General features: G+C 41.6%; 1 non-coding gene across 1 annotated transcript; it reads right to left on the bottom strand.

The window, feature by feature from the left end:
- Positions 1-6,590: 6,590 nt before the first annotated feature.
- Positions 6,591-6,724, bottom strand: LOC144297788 (small nucleolar RNA SNORA70). The gene has a single exon (XR_013364650.1). It is a non-coding gene; the product is annotated as a small nucleolar RNA SNORA70 (small nucleolar RNA).
- Positions 6,725-16,660: the final 9,936 nt, after the last annotated feature.

Raw genomic sequence — 16,660 nt, 5'->3', positions numbered from 1 at the left:
TCCCTCTGTCTATGTCTCTGCCTTTCTGTGTCTCTTATGAATAAATAAATAAGATCTTTAAGCAACAACAACAACAACAAACAAACAAACAAATGTCCAGGATAAGTAGATTAGTGGTTGCCTAGGTCTGGGAGTGAGAATGAGGAGGGACTCTAGTAAGCATGAAATTCTTTGGGGGTGATAGAAATGTTATAAAATTAGATTTTGGTGGGGAAAAAAAGATTTTGGTAATAGTTGCAAAATTCTGTAAATACAATAAAAAGGTCATTGAATTGTACACTTAAAATTGGTGAATTTTGTGGTATTTAAATTATATTTCAAGAAAGCTGTCAGTTTTTTAAAATATTTTTTCAAGATTTTATTTATTTATTTGAGAGAGAGAAAGAGAAAGCATGAGTCAGGGAAAGGGCAGAGGGAAAAGGACAAGCAGACTCCCCCCACCAGCGTGAGCCCATTGCCGGGCTTGATGTCAGGACCCTGAAATGATGACCTGAACTGAAGTCAGACACTTAACCAACTGAGCCACCCCGGTGCCCCAATTTTTAAAAATATTTAAAAAGAAATATCTACCACTAGCACCAAGATTGTGGCCTCCAATACCATTTTTCAATTTGGAGAAGTTGTTGATTCCAGGTCTGGGGCCAAAAATGTATAAGATGAGTGTGGAACCTATTGCCATCCTGATGAGTAAGGAATCTATCAAAGATTAGAATGAAAGGTGCCTGGATGGCTCAGCAGTTGGGCATCTGCCTTTGGCTCAGGGCATGATCCCGGAGTCCTGGAATCGAGTCCCACATTGGGGTTCCTGCATGGAGCCTGCTTCTCCCTCTGCCTGTGTCTCTACCTCTCCCTCTCTCTGTCATGAACAAATAAATAAAATCTTTTTTTAAAAAAGATTAAGATGATGTGAACAACTCTCAAGAGCCAATTTGAAGAACTTCTGGCCAAAGATGAGACATTCTGCACATTAATGAAGATAAAAACTACAATGTATTGAAATATATCAAATGCATTTACACCTCTGAGTTCATAATGATTCTTAAAGGGAAAAAAAGTGGTCATCTTTGAAGTGTATTTCAAAAAACAGATTATTTTGAAAGGTGATAAAAAGAATAAATCAAGCAATTATTGACACTTTTTTATATAAGTTGTATCATTGGGTAACAAAAAACAGTTTATAAGGGGCAACATCTCTTTACAGAAATATGCCACCTAATAAAAGAAAAGGCAACAATATAATAATACCATCATTTTGACAATTCATAGCTGACCAATGGGTGCCAACATCACACACACACACATACACACACACACAAGACAACCAGAAATGACATACCTCCTGAGCAAAGAACCTAGCATAATCTCTGTTGCTCTCCTCATCTCTAACCTGAATCTAATCAAGCCTCCTGAACAAACTACTAATTTACAGGAAGTACAAAGAACAGAGGAATATGTTAAATAATTTCATGAGGCTATAGTTAGCAAAATCCAAAATATGAGAAAACAGCCTTGTTCCTTCAATAAATAAATTTCAGAAGAGGGGCACCTGGGTGGCTAAGTCAGTTAAGCATCTGGCTTCGGCTCAGGTCATGATCCCAGGGTCCTGGGATCAAGCCCCTAGACAAGATGGACTCTTGTCCCTACTCAGTGGAGACCTTACTTCTCCCTCTCCTTCTGTCTGTCACTCCCCCTGAATGTGTGCACTCTGTGTCAAATAAATAAATAAAATCTTTAAAAGATAAAAAAAAAATACATCACAAGAGAGAAAAAAAAGAGATGAAAGGGGAAATCAAAGTTCAAAAAAGCTAAGAGACAAATCAATCATAAAGTGGGACTTTATTTGGATCCTGATCCAAACAAACACACTGTAAAGAAAATATATGAAATAATTGTAAATTTGGAGATAGCAAGATATTTTATAATATTAAAGAATAATTGTGGGATGCCTGGGTAGTTCAGTGGTTGAGTATCTGCCTTCGGCTCAGGGCATGGTCCCAGAGTCCCAGGATCAAGTCCCACATTGGGCTCCTCTCAAGAAGCCGGCTTCTCCCTCTGCCTGTGTCTCTGCCTCTCTCTTTGTCTCTCATGAATAAATAAATAAAAAATCTTTAAAAATAAAAGAAGAATTGTGCGGGTGGTTGGTGTGATAATGGTGTTGTGCTTATGCTTTTTTTAAAGAGATCTTATCTTTTACAGATATATACTGAATATTTATGGATGAAATTATGTGTCTGGGGATTTGCTTCAAAATAAGATGGAAGAGGGAAAAATGGGTGAGGGTGTATGTGAAACAAGATTGGCTATGAGTTAATAAACTATATTTGGTGATGGATACAGGAAGGCTCATTATACTATTTTCCTGATTTCTGCATATGATTAAAATTTTCCACAACAGAAAATTTTTCTAAAAATCTACTTCATGACTCTGTAGTAATGCATAAGATAATTAGAGTGCTTTTAACCACTAACAGATAACCTTCAAACATTGTTTTTAACTTTTATACTCCCTTTCAATTAATCACACCTAAGAGTATATTACTTAGACCAAGAGCCATGGCCCACATGACTTTGTTCACCTGGTAGTAATTTACTGAAATTTCACATTTAGAATTAGGAAATGTCAACCTTCAGAGTTCCATATCTGCCCAGCAACAGCAGGGTAACAATTCCAAATGTTTCCCTACCACTACTAATAATTATGATTGCTTTCCTCTCACCCTTGGAGAAATACTTGCAATCATTAATTTATTCATTGTTTTTATTCATTTATCATGTGTCAAGTATTAGGTGCAAGGATACAAATATTAATACAGTAGACCCTTGCGGTACCTGGCTGGATCAGTCAATAGTGCGTGTGATTCTTGATCTAGGGTTTGTGAGTTCAAGCCCTACGTGGGGTGGAGAGATTATTTAAAAAACAATACAGTAGGGCAGCCCCAGTGGCTTAGCGGTTTAGTGCCGCTTTCAACCCAGGGCGTGATCCTGGAGACCCGGAATCGAGTCCCACATCAGCCTCCTTGCAGGGAGCCTGCTTCTCCCTCTGCCTGTGTCTCTGCCTCTCTCTCCTTCTGTGTCTCTCATGAATAAATAAATAAAACCTTTAAAACAAACAAACAAAAAACAATACAGTAAACCCTTGACTGCTTGAATGCTAGATGAATATTTCTAAGTGCCCAATGCATTCAAGAAACAGTGCTAAGCATCTGTTACAAATACACAATCTAACTCTCTTCTAAAAGCCAGCTCTATTGATCATATAGAAATGAATGGAGATATGGTACTTACCCTTGTATAGTTTAAAAACTGATAGAGTCCATGAGACAAGAACCCCAGTAACCTAGAACAAAAAGCTGAATGTGGTAAGTGGTCCCAAAATGATTCAGTCACCAAAGTGAAGAAAGTATGTTTGGGGAGTGGTAAGTACTCAGGTTTGGCTGAAGCATTAAGGATTTGTTTGGGTAGAGGCTGGAATGGTACACTAGGCCATATGTGGAGTTAGGTTAAGGAATGTGAATTTTATTAGGCAGCAACAGAAAGTTGCTTAATGTTACCAAGCAGAGCATGACATGCATAGAGTTGTGACTTGGGACAACACCTCTTATAGCAAGTGGCAGAGTCCATAGACCACTCATGGAAGACCAATTCAAGCCCAGACTACATCTCCAAGCTCATACACTCCTACATACATGTAAACACGCTTAATGAATAATAGTTTACAGCACCTGAGATGGACTTGAAGACTTTGGAGACTCAGCTCCAGAGTACAGCCTTACCTTCTCCACACTTACAGACCAGCACATACAGACCAGCCCTGAACCACCTCCGAGAAAACTTCCTGTCACAGCTTACAGCAGAGCTTAGCAAACTGTGATTTATTTTTCCATTTAAAAGGGTCACGGGGATCCCTGGGTGGCGCAGCGGTTTGGAGCCTGCCTTTGGCCCAGGGCGCGATCCTGGAGACCCGGGATCGAATCCCACGTCGGGCTCCCTGCATGGAGCCTGCTTCTCCCTCTGCCTGTGTCTCTGCCTCTCTCTCTCTCTGTGACTATCATGAATAAATAAATAAAATCTTTAAAAAAAAAAAAAAAAAGGGTCAGATAGTAAATATCACAGGCTTTGCGGCCTACATGGTCTCTGTTGCAATGACTCAACTCACTAACACAACCATTGACAACATGTAAATAAAAGAGCTGAGTTGTGTTCTAATAATATAGAACTTGGCCCATGCCATAGTTGGTCAACTCCTACCCTAGAGTTTGGAGCCTCTTCCAGAGCTCAAGTGACCATCCAGATATAGACTAGCTCCAGCTCCTTCCAGAAAACTAGCCTCATCTGACAGATTAAGAAAGCTCTTTCAGAAGTATAATCCCTCTAGGTCTGAGGGTCCATCTACCACCTGAAGGACTGGGGGAACTAATTCTCTGCCTAACCATGTGACAGCTAAACCCAATTGGGCCCACACAGCTGTTATCCTTGCTTGCCACCCAAGATGTAAGCCATTCCAAACATCTGCTTACTCTTCCACATCCTCTTTACCTTTGCTCTGTCTCCTCTCCCTAGAAGAGATGCTCACCTCCTACTCAGCTCACATGTCAGTGTCCCCTCCTCAGAGAGGGTTCTCCTGGTCCCCCAACCTAGAGAAGCTCCCCCAGGCACTCTCTATTACATCCCATTTCCCATTCTTCATAGCACTGCCTACAATCTGAAATTATTTATTTATTGTAGGTTTTCTCCCACAAAAATGTAAGTTCCATGAGATTGGGAAACTTGCTCATTACTGTATTTCTGGCCTAGAGTAGGTCCTCATTCCCTATTTATTAAATAAAAGGAATAAATGAATGAGTTGCCATATTTGCTCTGTGCTTCCTCCCCTGAGCTACCCCTCTGCCTCTGCCCCTTCCAACTTCTCCCCAGGGCCCTTGGAAAAACCTTTATACTACAAAAACTTTTCCCTATCCTCAACTCTCCATTGATTGTCCTTTTCTTCTTGCTTCCTTGGTACAGACCTGACAACATGATTTCTCCTGTGTACTCTCCAGTGGAGGCTGCTTGTCTTCTGTGCCACACAACTCACAGTCAGGGACCACACACCTTGTTTAAACACTTTCTCCCTGTCCCCAGCCCCACTACCACCCACTCCCACATTGGACAAGACTCAACCAGTTGAGCCTCAATGTCACTGCTCTAGGAAACCTCCTTTGGTCCTTTGGCCCATACAGCAATTGTCCAGGTTATATATCCTACCTCACTCAATGTCCTCACTCCTGAGAGCATTTTTCACACTGTATTGCAACTATCAGCTTAAGTTATCTGTCTCATCCTTCATCCCCAGCCCCCCTAGGCCATGAGCTCTGTGGGGGAAGAAATTTATCACAGTGCCTGCCCATAATGGGCTGTCCATAAATATGTATTAAATGAAAGAAGTCAAAAGCTATTCCAACAGCAAGAGAGACTAAACATGGTGAGACCCAACAGGAAGCCTCTGTCACAGAATCAGTGAGAGGTCATAAGAGTCTAGACTGGGGGAGTATGGCAGAAACAAAATGCAGAGCTAGAGGTGATGCCCCATACTTATCAACAACATGTAATCTTCCCCACCAAATTTTTCCTACTCTCTTCCGTTTACCTCATTAGCTGCCACCAGCAATCACCCCCACCCTTCAAGCCAGAACTGGGAGACCTCTGCTCTCATCACACTCCATCTGATCAGAGAACAAGCCTCATGTCCAACCCTCTTTCCCACCTCCACTGCTTCCATCTTTATTCAGATCACCATCATCTAGCACCCTGCCTGTTCCAAAAATCTTAATGAGGCATCCATTCTCAGGCCTGCCCTTCTTACATCCCTACAGTCTCTCTCCTCCACATAACTAGGAGAGCAAACTTCTTTAAAGTGCAAATCTGAGTGTGTTGCTCTCCAAATTAAACCCCTATGATGGCTTCCCATTTCCTTCATGGCTCTAGTCCAGGCTCTTCAGAATGGCAGCCAAGAATAGTACTCCATGATCCATCAGCTTCCCAAGGCTCTTGCCCTGCCCCCTCCCTAGCATCTTTTGCCTGTAGTGAGTGTTATGCTCATCCTGGTTTCCCTGCCTGGGATGTCTTTCCTGTCTGTGTGCACTGTGAAAAAAAAAACAAAACAAAAAAACAAAAGACAAAAAACCATCATCTTTCATTTTGACAGGAAGTAGGATTTATTGGTGGGCATGAATAGGCAGGGGGCAGTGCCAAGGTTCTTACGAATGTGGAGCCTGCCATTTGTCCAAGGGACGGTGATTAGGGATGTATTTGACCCCACAGCCATCTGGGATGCGCCACTTTTTAACCACCATGTCTTCAAATTTGCCTGCATTAAACTTAGTAAAACTCCACTTCTTGGAAATGTGGATTTTCTATCAGCCCGGGAACTTGAACTTGGCCCTGCACAGGACCTCAATCACATGCTTCTTGTTCTGCAGCTTGGTATGGATGTACACAAAGACTTGGCCAATATGGACCCGATCCTGACCACTGTGCCCTGGGGCTTTCCAAAGGAACCCCACATGCCTGTCTGCAGCCTAGATTAGTGATAATCAGTGTCCACTGGAAAGGGCTGTCTGGAAGGTCTCTCAGGGCAACCCATACAATCAATAGGCTGCATACACTACCAAGCAGGCTACTGTTGGCAGCCATTGCACACTGGGCCCCCATGGGGAAAGAGCACAGTCGGCTTAATTGGCTGCAGACCCATCATCTTTCAAGACCCAGTTCAAGTCTCTCCCCTTATGGGGTGCCTTCTAATGCTCCTATTCTCCCCACCCCTCCTTGAGACACTGCCATCCGCAGAGGAGCCTTCTGCCTTAGCACCTTACCCCCTGTTTGGCATTGTATGTGTTTCCACAGCTGTCTCACTCATTTAAACCATGGGCTCCTCCAGAGCAGGGATCATATCTTTCTCAGCTTTGCATCCCCAGTGCCCAGCACTGAGCCTGGTACTAATGGGCACTCAGTAACCATCGAAAACAAGCTGGAATCCTAGGAAACTCTGAGGTTACATCTAGGTGGTGGGAGAATGATCTGCTGCCCTCTCCTGGCAATGTAAGGCATTGTCCTAACCACAGACACCAGCCCCACCTTGCAAAAAGAAAAAAAAAAGTGGACCCGGACGCTGCAAAAGAAGGGAATGAAAACAGTGACTTAACTGCCAAAAAAAAAAAAAAAAAAAAAAGAAGGGAATGGAGAAGGAATTGGATTGAGGTGTTGATGGGACACCTTTGTCAGCTCCCATAGTTCTCATGTCCATGAAAGCTAGGGTGCGGAAGCCAGCTCAGGCCTTTCAAAGGAAGGCATATCCTTAGAGTGGGTCTGTCCCCCACACTATAGTCTCTAAATTATACTGTATTTGTTTCCCATTCTGTCCTGTGGTCCTTGTTGTTGTTACTATTCCTGCTGCTTTCTTTTTTTTTTAAGATTTTGTTTATTCATAAGAGGCACACAGAGAGAGGCAGAGACACAGGCAGAGAGAGAAGCATGCTCCTTGTGGGCAGCCTGATGCAGGACTGAATCCCAGGCCCCCAATCACCACCTGAGATGAAGGCAGATGCTCAAACACTGAGCCACCCAGGCATCCCACTCCTGCTGTTTTCATTCATTTTAGTAGGTGATCACTAATTTTTATCTCCGTTGTTACAAAATGTGTATTGTTTTTCTTGTGCCCGGAAAGACTGAATTTGATCACTAGTTTCTCTTGATTTTAACTCCGCTTCCCACTGGTAGGAGGTTGTCTCTAGCATTCTGGGTGTCTCAGCTTTCTGCCAAAATCCAACTACCGGTTAGGGTCCCCCACACCTCACTCCTCCTTACAGCTTCAACAAACCATGTGACGTCGTGGCAGGGGAGGGTGGCTCTTGGCAAGGCGAATCACTACTTCGCTCCTCTTAGGGATGTAGTCTGATTGTCTGTATTTTGACATGTGGAAAATTGTCTAACACCTAATGTGAGAGATGGACTTGGGAAGGAGCTTGGGAATGGAGATAGAGGTTTGTGAGTGACATGTACCCAGCCAGATAGGTAAGGACTCAGAGCAGCTAAGATAGCCACCTGCAGAGAAACATCACCTATTACTCATGTTGGAGTCCTTAGTGTTTATCATACAACATACTCAGTAAACATCTATTGTCTGTTGAAATATTGAAAGGAGAGTACACACATACACACACACGAAAGAAAACAAAAAGGACTGGCGACTAGAAGCCCGACTTTTTGCAGTGTAAAATATTGGAGCTGGCTGAAAGGTTTGCCCTATATTTAGGAATTCACACAACACTGCTAGAAAGGAAATACCTTGTTTAATTAACAAGCATTCTTTTCTGGTCTTACCTCTCACTTAGTTCCAGTCTACTTATCCTACCCCTGAAGAGTTTACCAAATAATTTTTGGAATGACACCATGAACACTCTCCATGTAAAATAGCACCTGTCCCCAAGTGGTTTACAATACATTTCGTGAGATGTGGCACAAATAAAGAAAGACTGATCCCTGTTCTCAAGAAGTTATGTCATCAGGATCCCTGGGTGGTGCAGCGGTTTAGGGCCTGCCTTTGGCCCAGGGCGTGATCCTGGAGACCCTGGATCAAATCCCACGTCGGGCTCCCGGTGCATGGAGCCTACTTCTCCCTCTGCCTATGTCTCTGCCTCTCTCTCTCTCACTGTGTGCCTATCATAAATAAAAGAAAAAAAAAAAGGAAGTTATGTCATCTCACTGGAAGACAAGGTGTCCTTCCGCACTTGCCTTTTCAGAATGATTAGAAGACCACATACTATATGATGAAATAGTAAATAGACAATCACTGAACACTGAAAATGTGCCATACAAAATATAATTATTATTTAGGTGGTGCTATCAAGGAAGGCTTCCTGAAGGAGGTTGCATTTGAGCTGTCCTAAGCTAGGTAGAAATAGAAAAGAGAATGGAAAATTCCTTGGCCAAGGGTCTGGAGGTATCCTGGGTCCCAGTGACAGAAGATTTGGTCAAAGTTCCAGAACTGGGGAGATGTGGCATAAGCCAGTGGGGCTGGCCCATATTCTCACTACTGACAGCTGTGTGACCAGGGCCAGAGAAGTAGAGAAGACAAAGGTGCATACCTTGTAAGATCCCAGATGGTATGCTTTGGCTTCCTCTGCAAAAGGCCAACAAATCCTATGCCCGAGCAGAGTATAGAGAAGTGCTGGCCAGGCTGACAGCATCACATCAGAACGTCCTTAATGTGGGCAGAGTCAGTTCAGAGAAGATTGACAGGATGGGGCATGCTGGGAAATCCAGACAACCAGAGGGTCCCAGACAGATGAGGTGGCTGTGACCTCCCAGAGTTCCCAACCCTTGTGAACAGGATCCATTCGGTTGGCAGAACTGTGCAATGCTGTTCTAAAATAACAGTCAACAGGGATGCCTGGGTGGCTCAGCGGTTGAGTGTCTGTCTGCCTTTGGCTCAGGGCGTGATCCTGGGCCCAGGACCAAGTCCCACATCAGGCTCCCTGCATGGAGTTTGCTTCTCTCTCTGCCTATGTCTCTGCCTCTCTGTGTGTCTCTCATGAATAAATAAATAAAATCTTTTTAAAAATAAAATAACAGTCAACAGCATGCTAGGTTCGCCATCCCACCAGACCGAATGAGAGAGTCTGGGAAAGTCTTTTCTCCCCACTGCTTGTTTCATCCCAGTCCAGCCACCCCTCCCCCATACTTTCAGCGAACCATGTAAATGCTCCAATCTGAGTGGGTTCTAATAGGCTCAAGGCCAAATTCCTCTGCTTGCACCACCTAATCTCACCTCCCACTCTCCAACACACTATATTCCATCTGAGACCCGTCTGCTCTGTGCAGCAGATGCTTATGTCCACTTTGGGGCGGCTTTCTTATACTGTTCTCACCTCCTGAATACCCTGCTCCCTCCATTCAGAACAATATGGTAGAAACAAAAACAAGACTGAGAAGCAGAGAAAAAGGCTTAGAATCATTCCATAAACTCTGAGTATTGGTACACCTCCATTCTAATAAGTTACTGCAAACTTGGTGACTTAAAATAATACAAATCTATTACCTACAGTTCAACGTTAACAGTCTAAAATCAGTCTCACTAGGCTAAAATCAAGGTGTCAGCTGAGCTCCATTCCTTTCAGAGGCTCCAGGGAGAATTTGTTTCCTTATCTTCTCCAGTTTCTTGAAGCTCCTTGTATTCCTTGGCTTACAGCCCCATAGCACATCAATTTCTGCTTCCATCTCCACCTCTGATGCCAACACTCCTACTTTACTCTTATGAAGACCCTTGTGATTACATTGGACCCAACAGGATAATCTCAAGATCCAAGGTAACATATTCATAGATTCTGGAAATTAGGACATAAACGTGTTTGGAGAGCCATCATTCATCCAGCTTCCCACAGTGTCATACACACACACACACACACACACACACACACATATCCTGCTCACAAATCAGTAAAATAGTCTGATTTTTAAAATATAGATAAAAGATATGAACAGACACGTCACCAAAGAAAGTATACAAAATGGCAAATTATGTACACAAAAGATGATCAACATCATTATTCATCAGAAGACAATGATATTTTACTGCACACCCATTAGAATGGTTAAAAGATGAGTCAGTGTGGCAGGGATGCAGAGTAAATGTAACTCTCATACATTGCTGATGGTAATGCAAATTGGCATAGCTAATTTAGAAAATAGGTGAGCAGTTCTTTATAGTCAAACATATATTTACCATCTGCCTAGCAATCCTGCTCCAAGATATATAGACAAGAGAAATGAAGAAATATTTCTAAACAAAAAGTTGCACAAGAATGTCCCAGCAACTTCATTCCTATTAGCCACAGACTGGAAACAACCTAAATGTCCTTCAGCTGGTGAACAGATAAACTGTGGTATATACACACACACACACACACACACACACACACACACACATCCACACAATGGGATACTATTTAGTAATTTTTTAAAAAAGAACAAATTACTGATACACACAACAATATAGGTAAATCTCAAAAGCATTATGCTAAGTGAAAGAAGCCAGACATAAAAGATATCTACTATATAATTCCTTTTTTTGTGAAATTCTTTAAAAAGCAACACTATAGTCAGAGAAAGCAGATTAGTGGATGCCAAGAGCCTAGGAGGAGGGCTGCTTGGGGTTATCAGTAGAGGGGCATAAGTGAATTTTTGGGGATGATGGAAATATTCTATATCTTGTCAGCCCAGCTGACACGAATTGTCACATGGGGATGTATTATTTATCAAACTTATTAAACTATGCACTTAAAATTGGTGAATTCAAGCACAGGTAAATTGTACCTCAATATAACTGATTTTGGGGGCACATGGGTGGCTCAGTTGGTTAAGTGTCTGCCTTTGGCTCAGGTCATGATCTCAGGGTCCTGGGATAGAGCCCCACGTTGGGCTCCCTGCTCAGCAGGGAGTCTGCTTTTCCCTCTCTCTTTGCCCCTCCCCCTGCTCATGCTCTCTTTCTCTCTAATAAATAAAATCTTTTTAAAAAATAGAACTGATTTTAAAAATTAATTGCATGGGAAAAATCAGTTGCATGAGAGAAAGAAAAATTGGAGAATAGAAATGGAGAAAACATAAATGTTTTCAAGCAACAGCTAGATGAACCAAGGAAAGGCACACCATGGAGACAGGCATGGTGATGGGGTTAGAAGAACCCACCAACAAGGAAGAGTGAGTTTGTTTGCCTCAATATTCAGAGAGGGAGGGTGACAGACATTAGAAAAGCACCTCTGTTTCATGAGTAAGAAACAGAAAGGAAAAAAGAAAGAAATAGAAAGCTAAGAACTGAGCAGAGAAGCAAAGAAAAGAAGGCAAGTGTGTAAAAGACTGACAGAAGTCCAGGAGAAGATAAGACATCTCTCTACAGAAATTTTGAAAGCATTATCTGCAAGTAGAGATGAAGCTCCAGCCATTCTTTCAAACCTCTCAAATACCTGCAATCTGAGATGGGACTAGATGGGACAGGAAGCAGATTAGCAGTTGCCAGGGGCTGGGGGGCTGGGGAGCGCTGGGAAGTGATAGCTGAAGGTTACAGGGAGTCTCTATTGGGGGGGATGAAAATGTTCAAAAATTGGTTATGCTGATGGTTGCACAATGCTGTGAATATACTAAAAGCCCCTGAATTTGCACACTTTAAATGGTGAATTATATGCTGTCTGAATTCTATCTCAATAGCTGTTACCAACAGACATCAATTGCATGTTTGTACAACAACGTGAATGTATTTAGCACCCCCACACCTTATACCAAAATATAGTTAAAATGGTAAATTTTGTTACGTATTTTCTACAATAATTAAAACAAAATATCAATTGCATTCCGTATACTGACAACAAACGATTAGAAAGTAAACTCTTATTTTATTTTAAAGATTTTATTTATTTATTCATGAAAGAATCGGAGAGAGAGAGAGAGAGGCAGAGACAGAAGCAGGCTCCATGCAGGAAGCCCGACGTGGGACTCCATCCTGGGTCTCCAGGATCACATCCTGGGCTGAAGGCAGCACTAAACCACTGAGCCATCTGGGCTGTCCCAAAAGTAAACTTTTAAAAACAGCATCTGCAATAGCACCAAAACCAAAAAATGCCTAGGAATAAATCTAATAAAATAAGTACAGGGATCCCTGGGTGGCGCAGCGGTTTGGCGCCTGCCTTTGGCCCAGGGCGCGATCCTGGAGACCCGGGATCGAATCCCACGTCGGGCTCCCAGTGCATGGAGCCTGCTTCTCCCTCTGCTTATGTCTCTGCCTCTCTCTCTCTCTGTATGACTATCATAAATAAATAAAAATTTAAAAAAAATAAAAAATAAAAAAAATAAAATAAGTACAAGACCTTGACACTGAAAATATGAAACACTAAACACTGCTGAAAAAAATTAAAGAATACAAAAAACAAAAGGAGGAATATATCATGTTCATGGATTGGACAAATCAGTATTTGAAGATGTCAGATCTCCCTAATTTGACTTATAAGTTAGTGGAATCGCAATCAAAACCTCAGCATTTTTAAAAGATATTAACAAGGTGATAATAAAATGTATATGAAAAAAAAAAGCAAAGAATAGAAAAACCAGGGCAGCCCGGGTGGCTCAGCGGACCTGGGATCGAGTCCCACATCAGGCTCCCTACACGGAGCCTGCTTCTTCCTCTGCCTGTGTCTCTGCCTCTCTCTCTCTCTCTCTCTCTCTCCCCCTCTGTGTCTCTCATGAATAAATAAATAAAATCATAAATAAATAAATAAATACAAGATTAGCACTGTATACCTACTAGAATGGCCAAAATTGAGAACACTGGCAAAACCAAATGCTAGTTAGGATGTAGGGTAATAGGAGAGAGAGTTCCTGTTTATCGCTGGCAGGAATGCAAAACACCCACTTTGCAATACAGTTTGGCAGTTTCGTACAAAACTAAACATACTCTTATCATACAGTGATTTACCCAAAGGAGTTTAAAACTGATGTCCATACAAAAACCTGCACATGGATATTTCTAACAGTTTTATTCAGTTATTCAATAAATTGAATACTGTTATTTAATAACAGCGTCCTTGCCAAAACTTTTTTTTTTTTTTTTTTTTTAATATTTTTTTTTTTTTTTAATTTTTATTTATTTATGATAGTCACAGAGAGAGAGAGAGGCAGAGACACAGGCAGAGGGAGAAGCAGGCTCCATGCACCGGGAGCCTGATGTGGGATTCGATCCCGGGTCTCCAGGATCGCGCCCTGGGCCAAAGGCAGGCGCCAAACCGCTGCGCCACCCAGGGATCCCCAAAACTTGTAAGCAGCCAAGACATCCTTCCGCAATGAACAGATAAACAAACTGTGGTACATCCATACAATGCAAAATTATTCAGTACTAAAATGAAATGAGCTATCAGCCATGAAAAGACATGGAGGAAACTTAAATGCATATTACTGAGTGAAAGAAGCCAGTCTGAAAAGTCTACATACTATATGTTTCCAACCATATGACATTCTGGAAAAGGCAAAACTACAATAAAAAGATCAGTGGTTGCCAGGGGTTATCAGGGGAGAGAACACAGGCAGAACACAGAGGATTCTTATGACAGTAAAACTACCCTGTGGGTCACTATTATGGTAGGTACACGTCATTTCAAATTTGTCTAAACCCGTAGAATGTACAAACCCAAGAGTGAACCCTAATGTAAACTATGAACTTTGATTGATACTGACGTGTTGCTATAGGTTCATTGATTGTAACAAACGTACTCCTCTGCCGAGGGGTGTTGATAATGGAGAGAGCCTATGGTAATGGGTGTCAGGTACAGGATCTGTGCGAAATCTCTGTGCCTCCTGCTCAATTTTGCTTTGACCCCAAAACCACTCTAAAAACTAAAGTCTATTAAAGAAAATCACTAACCATAAAAAGTAATTAGTAAACTGAACTTCATTAAAATTAAAATATTCACCAAAACATACCATTATGTGAGTGAAAAGGCATGCAACAGACCAAAAGAGGACTGTGGTATTATCAAAGCAAATCTTACCTAAAATATAGAAAGAAACTCCAAAATTAATAACAAAAGGATAGACAATGTAGTCTTTTAGAATGGGGCAAAGTTATGAACAGGTACTTCACAAAGATTTGAATGAGTATCCAGATGGCCAAAATGTATACGAAAAGGTGTTCGACTTCATTAATTATCAAGGAAATACAAATTGCATAGCACTACATCCTCCAGATAAGTTAAATTTAAAAGGACTGGCGATACCACGTTTTGGCAAGAATGTGCAGGAACTGGAACTCTCAGACACTCTTGGTGGGAGTGTAAACTTGATACCGCGACTTCAGAAAATTGGCAACATCTACCAAAGCTAAATATAAGAAAAACCCATGACCCAGCAATTCCATTTCTTAGGTAGATACCAAACTGAAATGAGCACTTGTATGTCTAAAAGCAATGTATAAGAATATTCATAGAAGTTGTGTAGATAATAGCTCAAACCTGGAAACAACTCCTATATCATCAGCAATGGGATGGATAAGAAAGTTGTCATATGGGAATCCCTGGGTGGCTCAGCGGTTTGGCGCCTGCCTTTGGCTCAGGGCGTGATCCCGGAGTCCTGGGATCGAGTCCCACGTCGGGTTTCCTGCATGGAGCCTGTTTCTCCCTCTGCCTGTGTCTCTGCCTTTCTCTCTCTCTCTCTGTGTCTCTCATGAATAAACAATAAAATAAAATCTTAAAAAAAAAAAAGTTGTCATATAGTTATATGATCAAATGTTATATAACAATGAAAGATAATGAGCTATTCCTACATACAATAAGATGGGTAAATTACACATACATAACGTAGAATGAAGGAAGCCAGTCCATAAAAGATGCATACTGTAGGATTCCTTTTGAATGATGTTCAAACACAGAGGGAACTAATCTACTGTGATAGAAATCAGAATAGTGTTTACTCCTGGGGATCATTATTTCTCCTGTAGGGCACAACACGAGGGAGGCAGTTGGGGTGCTGAGATGTTCTACTTTGATGTGGGTGATAGTTAGATGCATAGATATATATGTAAGAATTTATCGAGCTACACATTTACAACTTTTTAAAAATAAATAGATATCATTATCCATCTTTCAACATCTTTCTCAAGTTCTAGCTCTTTCTGAGGCCTGCCCAGCATATTCTTCCTCTTACCAGATCTGAGCAATTTGCCCCCTGAAACAGTGCCATGCCACTTAGCCCTTAGTGCGGCTCTAAATTCTCTGTGTAAGCATCTCGAGGGTAGGATCATTCTGTCATAGGCTCTAGGCAACCCACAATCCCTGGTGCTGACCCTGGAACCCAATACATGCTCAGAAAATAGCTTTACACTAACTGTCCATTTATGGGAAGTTGTGGTGGCAAGCCTTAATGGGCTCCAGTCTTGAGGATGGTCTGAGGGATAGTTTTCCATAACCCCATCTTTCCTTCCCAATGGGAAAGAGAGGCTGGTTGGGATGTCAAGTAATTGATCAATAAAGGATCAAACCAAGAACTCCTTTATAAAAGGATACTCTTCTCCCCAAAGGTATACGAGGCTCTCTCTGTCTGGTCTATCCCAGAATCTATGTGAGTATTCCCACCCCTGTCTAGGGCTCCATGAGGAAATTAAAACTGAAATACCACATAGTTCCCCTGGAGGTAGGTGGCTAGTTATGGAGAGGTTAAAGATCACCAATTGAAAGGTTAAAGACAGAGACTCTCTGAATACACATTTTGGATAAATGCGGAAGGAAGAAATATTATAGTCAATATTTAACTAAACTAAAGCTATTGTCGACATAGAATGAACTTCTGGAATATAAGAATAAATCCAAACTCTCATATAAACTTTTTATTATTACTACAACTTAAACATTTAAAAATGCTAACAGACCAATTACAGAAGTTTGACACTATACTGAAGGAAAAATAATTTCTTAGTTTCTCAGTAATGATAGCTGCTGGGTTGCCCCTGTGGTCATAACAATACATATTTACAATATTAAATATACATTTACTTTCAACCAAGGACAATAGAGGGCAAGATTTTATTTTTCTCAAATGACAATCCTTGCTCTAGTTATGTTAATTGACAGGTGTACACCAACACCTGGTC

The sequence above is a fragment of the Canis aureus genome, chromosome 25 (genome assembly GCF_053574225.1).
Source record: "Canis aureus isolate CA01 chromosome 25, VMU_Caureus_v.1.0, whole genome shotgun sequence".
Lineage (NCBI taxonomy): Eukaryota > Metazoa > Chordata > Mammalia > Carnivora > Canidae > Canis > Canis aureus.
The sequence above is the reverse complement of the archived record's forward strand: the minus strand, read 5'-3'. Positions and strand labels throughout refer to the sequence as shown.